General features: G+C 35.4%; 2 protein-coding genes across 3 annotated transcripts in view; one reads left to right on the forward strand and one right to left on the reverse strand.

Moving 5' to 3' along the window:
* CBLB (Cbl proto-oncogene B) overlaps positions 1-15,072 on the forward strand; it is a 428,727-nt gene that overhangs the window by 325,289 nt on the left and 88,366 nt on the right. The gene's annotated exons all lie outside the window — the stretch shown is intronic.
* The window catches only part of ALCAM (activated leukocyte cell adhesion molecule), a 206,539-nt gene that overhangs the window by 57,617 nt on the left and 133,850 nt on the right, over positions 1-15,072 (reverse strand). The window lies entirely within an intron of this gene.

The following is a 15,072-nucleotide window of genomic DNA, read 5'->3' on the forward strand; positions in this document are numbered from 1 at the left end:
GAAAAAACCGATATTTTGTCCACCAGGTGGTGCTAAAATGCAAAGCGAAGGCAATCTGCAACATACAAATAAAACCATCTTCCGACCTTCTAAAGAAACAGGACTGGGAGGATCCCATCTTTCAGTTGTTATCTATCAATCACTATGTATCCCCAAATTTCATATAAGATTAAGAATTTTGCCCCATTGAACAAAAACATAACAAAGAACATGTACTTCATGTACATATGCGACATAACAAGTAGTTTTCAGCATTTTTAACATTGTTAAGGAATAAAAAATATGCAAAGTCAGAATGCATTTTCACTTACTATTTGGGACATGAGGTTTATTTCAAATGGCTTATCATATGTTTAGTCTCATAATAAAAATTTATCTCAATAATTTAAAAATTGTTTTGTGTTTTCCACGCTAATTATAATCCCTTTTAACATCATACCAAGCATAAGACTATAAATGAAGAAATTTTTTATTCAACCCTGTTAAAATAAAAATAATGGAGGTATAGACATGTGGCTTCAGACATGCAGACTAATAACATTTAGGAAATAGCTTTATTGCACATTACATTACTTGTTCTCTGTGTTATTTGGCTCCTAAATGTGGAATTTCTGCTGTGTGTATTAAGACTTGTTCATACACTACATAGGTAGAAGTCTGCAAAGCCAAGGAAACCCTTTTCTAATTTCATATTTTGTTTTTTTCATCAGCTTATAACAAGGCACTTGAATACGTGATAATTTTGAGAGGATCCATTTCTATACCTTATGTCAGGCCATGCACCTGTAACTCTCTCCTATTACTGTAAAAGCATACCTTCCTTTGGAAACTAACAGTGCTTCCATGATTGGCCAAGGAGTGAAAACAGTTTACAGAGCTTAAGTACCAATGAAATGAATCCTGTGACAGGTAAAGGGAAATAAGAAAATTCCTTTTCCAAGAATTTAATGCTTTGCCTTTTCTCACAAACCATTTTCTTTCCTCTTCCCTATAGAACTTTAATATGCTATTTATTCATCATATTTTATAACGAGTCTTAAAGCTGTATGAATTTCAAGTACATAGTGTATTAGCATGATGAAAGTAAAATCAGAACAGGGAAGAGACCATGTATTTTTAAGCTTTGTATCTCCAGAAACAATGCCTGGCATTTAATGGGCACCTAGTAAAATGACTCTGGAGTCCTTTCCATTTTGGTTATCAAATTAACATTTTGGAACATCAGAGAGCAGTTGACAACACTGGAATTTTGAGAATTCTCGTTTCTGCCACATACTCTAAAGTCAGTCGTGTCTTATCTTGGATGTGTAGAGAACTTGGATTTTGATTTTGGGTGGCAATCTCTGTCTAGAGCAGAAACAAACAGCAAAGACATTTTATAGGAATTCATGGATGGAATGACAAGAGAGAATATTCTCCTTTCCCTTTAAAGAGAAATTAAAGATTGATTATTTGTGCTCCCTAATTTGCAAATGATACCATGAAAAGTCTCTTTCCTCAATTGTGATCATCATAAAGCAAAAGTTGTTCATTCAAGTATTGAAAATTCATGAATTGTGTCTTTTAATGACAGCTCCAAATCCAAATCCAAATCCTCAGCTAGGAAAGAACTCTGAAGACCAGAAAAAACACAAGGGAAATAAGATACCGCACTAGACAGAGGGGCAGTAAGTAAAAAGCTAACAATTACAGACATATGCACCTTCCACGGGCCTAGGGCAGAATGAATGGTAATAAGTTGGATGGCAGATTAGGAGTCATAATTGTACTTAGTTTAGAATCAATTTTCAAGTATGCTATAATAATCAACTTCCCTCTTGTTGTAAGAGTATACTGACTCCCAAATTCATCTGATAGGACTGAAGTCTTACATCCGTGGGAGAGCTAACATCTCGTGCCCCGTAGGGGTAAAGATGATACAAACACCATTGCGATTTAGTGATAAATTATATCCTAATTTCTAGTGATGGCTTAATCTTCGATACGAAGTGTCAGCGAGACCCCAAAGTACCTGTCAACTCGAGTGATTCTGTTTAAACTTTCCATAGAAGAAAGAGCTTTTTATCTTTGAATTGCCAAGTCTAACAATTGAGTTTAGCTTACTAGAATTCCCTTGCATTTTTCTCTCTGTAATATTTGTTAGTTAAATTATTCATGGTTTTGTAGCCTAGAGATTACTGGGCTTTACTGCAAATACAGAATGCCTGTTGACGTCCTTCCTCTAAGAAGCCAAATGTAAAATGTAAACCAATGTGTGAGTGCACAAGTGTGTCAGTACGTGTAATGGCCATGTGTATAAGCACAGGTCAAAAGAAACTTTAAATTGGACTAGAACATTTTGTATTAAATGTGTTCTATAAATTTAAGACATTTTTGTGACTTATTACTGTTGCTATTAAAATATGTTCACATATTTATGTCTCAAGTAAGACATAAAAATGTGTCATGCTGGAAAAGCAGTATTTACGTATTTTAAAATAAAAGGTTATTAGCCAAAGGTTAAAAAAACAGCAGAATTAGAAAGGTTACATAGGAGTATTAATGGAAATACAATGCAGTGAGCACAGAAAGAGAAAAATTTCTTAACACAAGTAATTCTGACATATACAATCTCAGGCAAGTGACCATAAAACATAAGCAGTTACAGTAATATATTTTGTATAGAAAATGATTTAAAAGAGGTACTGAAAACAGACTCTGGTAATGTTTTGAAGTTAGGTAAACATTTTATTTTTAATTGAAATAATAAAAATGTAATTTTGGCCATTTTGGTGACAAATACTATTTTTCCATAAAACTAATTGCCAAATTCAGAGGAATCGTTCTCTTTGCATTCCTGACATAAAGACATTTGAATTGGGGTCTATTAAAATTCAGAATCTGGTACCACATTTCAAGCAGAAGAACATCAAATAATATAGAAAATAGAATGAGAATTAGAGTCTATTTTCATATGCTGTAATTTAGGATGGTTAATTATTATTTATTGCACTAATACATTAATAGCATCATCATCCTTAAAAGAAGTTTTGAGTTCTCTAGCTCTGCTAAGTGCCATAAAAGGGTTAACTGCAATTACAATTGACTCAGAACTTAGAAGATCTAAATGCCAGTTTCATAAAAATTTTACAGAGACTTATTTGAACAAATGAACTATTGTAGAGGAGGTAGATAGAAATGAGAAGTTTATCCTTAGAAATTACTTTCATATTTTTTGACTAATTTTGACAGACAGATGTGCTAATGCTCCTTTTTGTTTCACTAACAAATTAGGATATGTACAACTCTAAAGAAAACGTAAATATTTTGTAATACTAGTTTATAGCAGTGTTTCTCAACCTGGTCACTATTGGACCAAATAAGTCTTTATTGTGAGAGCGCTGTGCTGTGTATGTTACAGGATGGTTAGCAATATCCTTGCCTTTACCCATTAGATGACAGTACCACTCTTTCCCCAGTTATAACAGCCAAAAAGTCTCCAGGCATGACAAATATCCCTTGGGAGGGAAAATTGCCCAATAAACCATATGCACTTGAGAACCACTGGTTTAAACCTTCAGCCATTGGTTTCTCAGATGCAATTAAACTGGGTTTCCAGTAAAGGAATTTTTGTTAAAATAGAATCTTAGCATAGAACTAAATAATCACTGAATACAAGTGAAGGTATAGAGGCAGAAATGGTACATAATAATATCTGGTTATTATCACATTTGTTTGCCTCACAGAACATATTAAACCACAATGAGGGATTAATTCCTGACTTCAGGAAGTGGATTCCCAACATCTTTACAATAATGACAAAGATATTTTGTTTTAGCAAGTCTATTTCCTATATCACAATCAAGGACAAATTATATACACTATCTATGTATACTATACGTTCTAAGCCATACATTTCACATATATTGTATTTAAGCTGATAAAACATCATAGTTCTACTGAAAGATTGAAGAAGATATTTTTTCAAACCTGAGCTCTTATGATTCAATCACACAGAGTTATCTCTCAACTTCTCCCATACTTTATTGGGTAAAGAAGAGTTTAAGAATATCATCAAGGTCATGAGATATACAAAGCAAATTCTCTGTGTGTACATTTGTGCATGTGTGTGTGTGAGATACAAGGGGCTATAATGCCAAGTAATTTGGAAGGTATGCTGAGTGACAGAAGATATTTGACGAAATCCGATGTCATTTTGTGAAACAGAAAGAAGGGCTTTTTCTCCTTTCTTTTTCTTGGTTAATTTTCCTTCAACAAATGGGGATAGTTGGAGGCCAGTTTGGGTCTGCTGCACCTGAAGTAGGGATATGTTTGTTCAAAATTCATTTTCTCCATTGCCTTTCTCAAGTGTTATAATGTCGATATATCCAGTGAGGCCTACAAATAAGATAAATAGTAATTCTTCCTTCCTCTTCCCCTCACCACTTGGGGCACTGTGGAAATGCCTGTGTTACTAAATTATAAACTACTAGTGGTAACCAGGATTATGTTTTAAGATAGGTAATCTTTATTTTACCTCCAAGCTTTATATAATGCTCTAAACATTTATCTTTTTATTAAACTACAGGTCAATGTAATCCATATTATGTCATAGAAAAATTTACCTAAGGTTTAAAAAAATGCATTATTGATATTTGCATTGCTGTGCAGAAAATTATCTTCTTAATTTACCTTAGCCTGATGGCTTATTATTCTACAAGCATGAAATGATCTGAGGCTGGCAAAGTAACCATTTCTCCCAATCAGTTTGAGCTTTACTGCATCTCTACCTAATTTCTACAGTTCCTTGGGCCCATCCACTCTGTTTGGATTCCTATGTTTCTTTTAAGGCTTATCTCAAAAATCATCCAATCGCTCAATCATGCATCAAGTATTTCTTGGACACCTTCCACAGGACATGTTTTTGTTGTGCTTTGCGAAGAAAATGTATAAGTAAAATATCGAGGACTTTTCCTTAAGAAACAAGATGGAATCAGTATGAGGTTCTTGGTTTGGTAAACAAAATGCTGTGGGACTCTATAGAAAGGAATGCCAGCAATGAGATTGAGGATATTGGTAAAAGCTTCTTGGAGAACATTTCATTTGACCCCATCACTGAATTCAGGTTTCTACAGATGAGAAGATAGGAACTACCTCAATAGCACAGGACACTAGAGACACCGAGTGACACTTGGTTTTCTCTCTTGGGGCAAACTCAATTTTTATTATAACAATTTCTACAGGGAAGATCTTTGATCTTCATGAGGAACATGTCCTAAGACTGGCAGTTTTCCCAAATTCATAAGTGCACATAAAATTTCTCTAATAAAATGCAATAAAATGTTAGATCTCGATTTTCTCTTTATTTTCATCATCAACACTAGCATTTGGACTCCTTTTGGGGCCATTTTTAAATTGTAAGCAAAAAACTTATTTAGAAATGATCAAAAAGCAACAGAATTGCTTTAAGTTGTGAAACTTTGTTTTTATTTTTTGAGTTCCCTCATGAATTTTAAATCAGAATATGTGCAGATTCATTAGCATTTCTTAACTTGAGATCAAGGAATGAACTTTATGTCATCTACTATGCTATTCTTTGAAATTTTACAGAATACAGATACAGAGTAGTGAGAGGGGAGCACTGTGGTGAATTGAAGTTAGTGTTCCCCCAAAACTGTCTCCTCTTAAAATTGTCCCCCCAAAGCTATTTTTCTTTAAAAAACATTTTAATGGAATATAATGTAGATAGAAAAAGTATACAGATCTAGACTTACATTTGAAATGTCATAAATGCACTAGGCTTTAGGGTTCCTTTGGCAATGATCCTCACATTCTTTGTTCTGAGCAGGAGACTGAGATTCCTCATACTTGTCCCACAATGAAGCCCCTGTGTTACCAAGTCATCGTTCCTAAGTGATGAGTATTTTTGACTAGGCTATGGGGTCTATGCCAGCATGCTAAGGCACAGGCCCTTAAGTGATGATAAACTTAAATAAAAACACTTAAAAATATTTCATGCTCTGTGTGTGTGAGAAAGGGGGTGCTTTAGGGAAAGAAATAATACAATGAACCAAAACATTTAGATTTTGTATGTCAAAAGAACAATAGTCTCTATTTTAAAATAGATTTTCATAGTAAACGGGAATAAATGGGAGAAATGTTTAAGCATGTTTTTCTTTATACTATATATTTGGTTCAAAAACGTTTATGTAATTATTAATATGTGTTAGTTGAAGTTCACATAAAGTTGACATTTCCTACTATCATACTTCTAATTAGGATTTGAGGCTGAGTCTTTAAGGTGCTCATATAAGGAGAGTCCTTCCCTCAGATGATTAGTCAATACAATAAAAATAACCAGAAAAGTATTATTTTCCTTCTGCTCCCCTCTCCCCTGATTCGTTTTCTCAATTTAGTTCTTGCATCACCTGTATTCTGATCCTGTTGACTCATTTGGGAACTAGCTTAGCTAGAGCTGTAGAAACTAATATTTGAAATATTAGTTATATTAATTCAGGTTAAGTAATGCAAAAGAAAAATGAATACATTTAGATTCTACTGCTCTGAAGATTTTCTGAGCAGGAAAGTCTAGGTTTACCTTTTTCAAAGTATCAGTTCTATTTAAATGAAGAAAAATTACTTTCCTGGGCATTTTACCATATAAGTTGTGTTGAAATTGTGAATACAATTCAATTATTTTAGCAAGAAGAAGAGTGTACTGCATTCATAAAAACATTATCAACAGAAAGGCAGGCACAATTGCTTCCCAAAGGATCTTAATTGAATCATCTGAAGTAATGGAAACTTTTGGAGTTGAGAATGAAGTCTGTCTTCAGAAAGAACTCACAGTTATTGTGACATTATTAAACTTGTTTTCTGCAAATAGTTTAATGTCAGGACAACAAAAAGATCTCTTGATTTGGGAAAATCAAAGCTGTCTTTGATAACACTCACAAACCCAAAACAGCAAATTTCTAATCACTTTAATATCCCTCAAAATGCTTTAGAAAAGACATATCACAAAGACTTAGCCAATAAGATCATCATTGTTTTCACAGAAAGCATCTGTTAGTAACAGCTTACATGAACTGTATTGCTTTAGCTTTTCAAGTAATATTCAATAATATTAGAATCAGAGTTAGAAAATGTTGTGTTATAATTGAGGTAGTGAATTACCAGGGATAAAAAGTGAAGTATGAGGGCTGTTAAATGAGCAGAGTAGTAGCTTCTGCTTCTGAATTGGTTGAGTGATCTTGTCCAGTGTACTAGCTTCTGGTATATTCCATATGAAGGATCTAACCTCATGTTTAAAAATGTTTATATCAGTTGAAATAGCTTTTTGCTCTTTTTTTCACATGAATTGCAATTAGCATTGCCTGTCTCCTGAGGATACAGATTTGTACAATCAAACATGATAAGTAATAAAGGTTAAAAAGCTATTTAATAGGTTTTTTCCACATATTTGGTGCAGCTTGCTGGCTGATTTCCGAGACTTAGATTTGTGTAAATTCCATGCTTTTAATTGACAGCTCCCTGGAGGGATTGCAATATAAGTTAAGGCCATAGGAAGAAAATTTTGGCTTTCTATGGTATTTTTTCCTTTATTTAAGAACTGAAGTCAGCTTACTATAAGATCTAGTTTTCTAGCTTTGAGAAGAAAGGAGAGATAGGAATGTTAGTCCAAGATAAATTTTTGAAAGCAATGAAAAGCACAGGAAAGAGGAAATAAAAAAAAAAACAAATAGATGTATACACTTGGAAAACCAGCATAAGCTGCTATCTGAAGATAAAATCATTGTTCTGCCTTAAGAGATGATGTGTCACCTCAAGGACTGAGTGAGCATGGAGAGTCACACCCATTGTAGCTTGCCTGCAATAGTAGCCCAGTGAGGGTAACTCTGGAATGCATGAACTTAGAGAATCATACTGACATCTATTAATATTTTAGCAATAACTTTTCATGTGTTCCATTTTTCCTGACAGTCATTCTTCTTAATTGATGAGTGGGAGGAAAGATGGGAAGAAGAACAAGGTAATTTAGGAAGGCAATGAGTAGAGAAGAGAAATACAGGAAGCTGTACTGAAAGGTAGTTTTATCATTTCTAAGGGTATGAAATCTGCACCTGAAGGTGCCTCCAGTTTTAACATTTTCCAGTACTCCCAAAAATTTTAACTCTGAAAACTTCATTTTATATCTCCAGAGGCCAAGTGTAATTTTTTAATGTCACATATTTATTCTGCAACTTAGGAAATGGTTAAATGCACCCCCCAGAAGAACTTTTGGAAGACTAGCTATCATGAACAAGGTGGTAAAACATAAATAAAAACACTCGATAAGGAAAACAAGTACTTACAGCAGGCCAATGACACCGATAGACTGATTACACAGGAACTTGAGCATATGCACAGTGTTACTAGACCCTGACATGAACCCCTCATCCGAGAATGTGCCTGCATTCAGCTGGTTTCCCACACTTGGTAATATTTGCATCCTATCTCACCTGTCTCTGCTTCTCCTCTTCGCGTCCTTAGTTAAACATTATTAAATAAGTGATTCTTTTTCTGTTTATTATTTAGGGGGAAAAAGTCTCTGTGAAGTGTAGTGAACATGAAACTGTTCCTCATAGATCCTAAACGTTGGGAACGTAACTTACCCAACTGTTGCATTCTGTCTATTACCAGGTGTATGCTAAGGTTACATTTTTACCAGCTGTTTCCACCTAATAACTGAATGCAACAATTATACTAAGACAGTCAAATTTATTGGAGAAAAGAGACTCCTATGAGGGCTCACAATAGCTCACTGATACTCTGATTCTCTGATGAACCTTTCTTAGACTGCACGACAGTTTAGAACGCTTCCACTAACTTTCCTATCCTCTCTCTTTGACTTGGGACCATCTTTCCTCTGCAGTATGCTTATTCTCCCCACCCCCATCATCCTCCCCATATTTTCTCTCATAGGTGTTTTTCCTAATACATTCTTTGCATGTTAAATCCATTTTGACATCTGTTTTTCAGAGGATCCTAACATCTGGGGGAAATTAAGCAGATCATAACCATATTGACCCACTGACATTAGTAGACTATAAAATTCCAGAAAATAAAGATTTCAGTATGGATGTGGTTGAAAAAAAATCCCACTTAATTTAGTAAGGGGCTAGTTAAATTAAAAATTAAAAATATACAAAAACTGATCTTAACATTAAGACTTAAATGTTAGGGGCCGGGTGTGGTGGCTCAAACCTGTAATCCCAGCACTTTGGGAGGCCGAGGCGGGTGGATCACGAGGTCGAGAGATCGAGACCATCCTGGTCAACATGGTGAAACCCCGTCTCTACTAAAAATACAAAAAATTAGCTGGGCATGATGGCACGTGCCTGTAGTCCCAGCTACTCAGGAGGCTGAGGCAGGAGAATTGCCTGAACCCAGGAGGTGGAGGTTGCGGTGAGCCGAGATCACGCCATTGCACTCCAGCCTGGGTAACAAGAGCGAAACTCTGTCTCAAAAAAAAAAAAAAAAAAAAAAAAAAGACTTGAATGGTAAGACCTCAAACCATAAAACTCTCAGAAGAATGCATAGGGAAAACGCTCTTTGATATTTGGTTTGGCAATAATTTTTTTGGATAAGACAACAAAAGCATAGGCAACAAAATTAAAATAAGCAGGTTGGACTATATCAAACTAAAAAGCTTCTACACAGCAGAAGAAACAACCAACAAAATAAAAGGCAGCCTCCGAATAGGGAGAAAATATTTGTAATCCATATACTTGATAAAGGGTTAATATCCAAAATATATAAGGAATTCATACAACTTAGTAGCAAACAAAACAGAACAAAACCCACAGAGAAGCGGATAAAAAATGGGCATAGGACCTGAACAGACATTTTTCCAAAGAAGACATATAATTGCCAATAGGTATATGAAACGGTGCTCAACATCACTCATCATCAGGGAAATGTAAATCAAAATCACAATGACATAACATCTCACGCCTGTTAAGATGGCTCTTATTAAAAAAAGAGAGACACCAAGTATCAGGGCATGGAGAAAAAGAAATCTTTGTATACTCTTGGTGGGAATGCAAATCGGTACAACAATGATAAAAAACAGTATGAAGATCCTTCAAAAAGGTAAAATAGAACTACCATATAATCCAGCAATCCCATTTCTGGATATATGCCCAAAAGAAAGGAATCAGTACTGAAATAGATACCTGTCCTCCCACATTCACTGCAGCATTATTCACGATGTCCAAGATATGGAAACAACCAGTGTCCATTTATGGATGAATGGATATGGAAATTGTGACATTTGTCTATATACATACAAACACAATAAAATATGACTCAACCTCAAAAAAGGAGATCCTGCCATTTGCGACAATGTAGAGGTACCTGGAGAACATTATGCTAATTGAAATAAGCCAAATAAAGACAAATGCTACATAATCATACTTATATAAGGAATTTAGAAAAGACAAATACACAGAAACAGAGAGTGGATGGTGATTACAGGGGGAGGGGCAGAGAAGATGAGGGAAATGGGAATATGTTGGTCAAAGGCTACAAAGTTACAATTGTATAGGACACACAAGTCTAGAAATGTAAATTACAGCATGATGACTGTAGTTGATAATACTGTATTGATTACTAGAAATTTGCTAAGAGAGTGGATTTCAGGTACTCTCATCACACACAGAAAAATGATAACTATGTGAGGAGAGGGATATGTTGACTTGCTTAATGTAATCATTTCACAAGGCATATATATATATATATATATATATATATATATATATATATATCAAAACCTCATGTTGTATGCCTAAATTTGTACAATAAAAGATTAAATAGACCTAGAAATTACGTTAAAGCAATTGGTAATAATAATGAATGTTTTATGATGTTTTATAGTTTGCAATATTCTTTTATATACTTTGTACAATTTTGCATTTGGGCTTCATAAAAGTCCTGTATGATACACAAAGAAACCTGTATGATCAGAAAATATTATGATCCTTCATTTTACCAATAAGAAACTGTTCTCCCTGCAAAGTCAAGAGAATAAGCCAATATCATGAAGCCAGTATGTGACGGAGCCAGAGCTCAAAATGAATTCTCAGCTCAAGTCCAGTTCTCTTTACTATTAGATATACAAAAAAATGACTCCATGTCCTTATTTCATTTTATATTGTGGATAATTCAAGAATATTATTTGGGAAGTATTAATGCTTTCCATGTTTAGGCAAATATTTTTTAAAACATATAGGTTAGAAGGACTAGAAAGAAAATGAACTAACATATTTTATTACTTCTCTCTCAATGGGATGCTATGTAGCAATTTGGCACTTGCTCCCAGGAAATACAAGTCCTGTACATGGCAGCTGTTCTAATTTTCAAAAGAAAACAGAAAATCATGAGTAATCAAGAAGATAGGCATCTTTCAGATCAGGGACCAGAAATCTAATGAGGCTTTTTAATGTAGGTTGGGCACTCAGGCTACAGGCAGAGTAGCCCTTTATGCATTCCTAACACCAAGAACAGCAGGGGTGGCACAGTAGACCACCGGTAAAAAAGTCCTGGATAAATAGATAATAAAAATGGCAAGGTTGAGATTAAAGTCCTTCTAATTTAAAGAGCTGTGTCTTTTCCTCTCTATCAAAAGAATTTTCATAATTATGACTTTTCAAATAAGTTGCAAATTTATTTCTGCACGAAAACCTGAACAAGAATGTTCATACAAGCTTTTTTCATAACTGCTAAAACTTGGACAAGATGTCCTTCAGTAAGTGGATGAAAAAACTGTGGTAATTCAGACAATGAAATATTATTTAGCAATAAAAAGAAATGAGCTGGCAAGCCATGAAAAAACATAAAGGAACCTGAAATGAATATTGCCAAGTAAACGAAGCCAGTCTAAAAAGGCTAAATACTATACAATTCCAACTACAGGCCCTTCTGGAAAAAGCAAAACTATGGAAAATAGAAAAGGGACCAGTGGTTGCCAGTGTCTCAAGGGAGGGAGGAAAGAATGAATAGATGAATGACGGGACATTTTTAGGGCAGTGAAATTATTCTGATATGATAATGAATAAACATTATTAAATGCTTTTCGAAACCCATAAAATATACAACACAAACAGGAAAATGTAATGTAAGCTCGGGACTTTAGTTACTAATAATGTTTCAATATCAGCTCACCAACTGTAACAAATGTACAACACTAATGCAAAGATGTTAATAACAGGGGAAACTAGGGGCAGGGGTTTGGGGAGGCAGGGAATTATATAGGTCATATATAGGAGCTCTTTCCACCTAAATTATTCCATAAAACCTTTAAGAACAGATAAAAATAGTGTATTCATTAAAAACAATGGAAACACATAATTTCTTCAGCCTATGGAATATATTTTACATTTAGACGGTCTCATCTAAATTTCACTGGTAGAGGGAGAGAGAATGACACAAACATCGTCAAGGGCAAAGCTCTGGCATCCATTAACGGAGGTGATTCCAGTCTAGGAAGCTGAATCCCCAGGCAGATTTCAGCAGGTGCTGACTTTCCAACAGCACCAAAACCTCTGATGAACAAGAGTGACCTAGGTAGCTTTGCTGAAGCTTAGCAATTGCTGTTTTATGATTATGTTTTTCACATATTCCCAATCCCACTGAGGTGCTAATACATTTGGTTCATCTTTCCATTTTAAAAGAGATAATGTCTTTGATAATTTGTTCATGGTTACTACTTAGGGAGATAATGACACTCAAAATTCCCCTAACTGAATATTATAATATTACGTCTTTGGCTCTGCTATTTTTAACAGCTTTTAAGACAATAGTGTCATTTGGGTTTGAAAAAAAAGTTCACTCTTCCTACGCATTAAAGGAATACTAGGTTATAAAGATGAGCTGTACGAGTCCTGGCAGGGCTTCAGATTATATCATGCATTTTGTTTACGAATTTCATTTTGTTATGAATCTATAAGTGAAAGAACTCTCAATGCTTCCCCCAGGAAGTAATTAATTGGAAACCATGCAAACAAACCAAATGGAAAAGACTGAAATACTTTGTGTTACTGTCTGAAAATCCAATGGTAATTTTCAAGTTCATTCTCACTTGAGTCCTACAAAAATATGCTTTAAATGTGTGTTCTTCAGCTACATTTCTATCCGTCTGTGTATTTACAACAGGTGATAAGAACACCACGCCTGGAGTCAATTAAAAATGCTTTCTTTCATGTTTTTTTGAATTGCAAGAAGCCTCAACACACAAATATAATTATTAGTACATGTTTAATTAACAGACATATATTAAATACTTCTTAGGTAAAGAGCATAACTTTAGAGAGTTTGCTATGTAGAAATCCATAGATTTGTGTTTCTAATTTTAAAAACAGGGAGCTGTTCTACAAAGAAAATTTCCAATACAAAATCTTATTTAACAGTCACCAAAGTAAACACATAGGATCAATAAAAATAACTGATTATACTTTGATACAATTATACTTCAGAAAGATAATAGCTATGGAAATTTTCTATTCATTCTAAAGCCTTTGTAGCTATGATAATATTTATAGTGATTTATATGGGAAAGCTAATAAAATCTTTTGAAAATGGAAAAAGTTAAATATACTTAAAGAATAGTATAGGTTAAATCTTTAATATTTAATAGATATAGTCTATAATCTATTAAAGACTATAATCTTTAACAGATATAATCCAGAAACTGTCAAAGATATATGATAAACATCAAGAGCTGCAGCATTCATCTCATTAGAATTTATTATTATTGATCTGTGCCAAACCCTCCTCAATATTTTTTCTAAGAATATTTTTCTATGAAGTTTTAAAAATAAAATTTCCTTAATCTAAAAGGCTCTGATTCATATTAATTCAGATAAACTGGTCACAAAGCTATTGATTGGCTATAACAGCCAGATACTATATTCCTGCTGGGCATACGATGTGGTTTGGATTTGTGTCCCTGCTCAAATCTCATGTGAATTGTAATCCCCAGTGCTGGAGGAGGGGCCTGGTAAGAGGTGACTGGATTATGAGGGTGGATTTCCCCCTTGTTGTTCTCATGATAGTGCGTTCTCATGAGAGTTAGTGGTTTAAAAGTGTGTGGCAGCTTCCCCTTCACTCTCTTCCTCCACCTCTGGCCATGTAAGATGGGCCTGCTTCCCCTTCCCCTTCCGCTATGATTGCAAGTATCCTGAGGCCTCCCCAGCCGTGCTCCCTGAATAGCTGGTGGAACTGAGAGTCAGTCAAACCTCTTTTCTTTATAAATTACTCAGTCTCCGGAAGTTCTTTATAGCAATGCGAGGACCATCTAATACAACATATAAATATAAATAAGCTGTCTCTTCCGGGGAGATAAAAATCTAGAAGACAGAAATGAAATGCAATTAGCAGCAGAGGGTAGCAATTAAGGCACTGTCTCTGGCCTCAGGCCTGGTAAGGATGAATCAAGCTGTGCTACTAATAAGCTAGGTGACTTCTAATGAGTTACTTAGCCAATATGCACTAATGTTTTCCACCTATAAAATTGAGGACAATGACGATGATATGAAGGGAAGTGCCAGGAAGGGAAGAGTGGTCCCTTGAAGTGACATGGGAGGAGGGAAGGGAAGTGCAGGGAAGAGGAGGGTGTGGTTCCTGGCTAGGGCTCCACCTCGGGCCTGTGGCCAGGGAGCTAGGTGAAGACAGGCATTTTTGTTTACCTGCTGAAATTTTGCATTTTCCAAGACAACTCTGGCCTGCCACATCCCCATCCTGGGCCTATAAAAACCCTGAGATCCTAGCAGGCAGAGACACAGGTGGCTAGATGTCCAGAGGCGCACATCAGCGGAAAAACACGCAGGCAGCTGGATGTTGAGAGGAACGCACTGATGGGCAGCAGCAGACCGGCAGGCCAGGGACTGGCAGAAACAGAACAACGTGAGTTTGGCTGCTGCAGTTGGAGAGCCCAGGCTGCTGAGCGCCAGACTCCAGGCGAAAGCCTTCCCACTTCATTCTCCTCCTGGCTTCCCCCAGCTGCTGAGAGCTACCTCCACTCAAAAGCTTGCACTCATTCTCTAAGCCCACATG

Source organism: Saimiri boliviensis, chromosome 8 (assembly GCF_048565385.1).
Source record: "Saimiri boliviensis isolate mSaiBol1 chromosome 8, mSaiBol1.pri, whole genome shotgun sequence".
NCBI lineage: Eukaryota > Metazoa > Chordata > Mammalia > Primates > Cebidae > Saimiri > Saimiri boliviensis.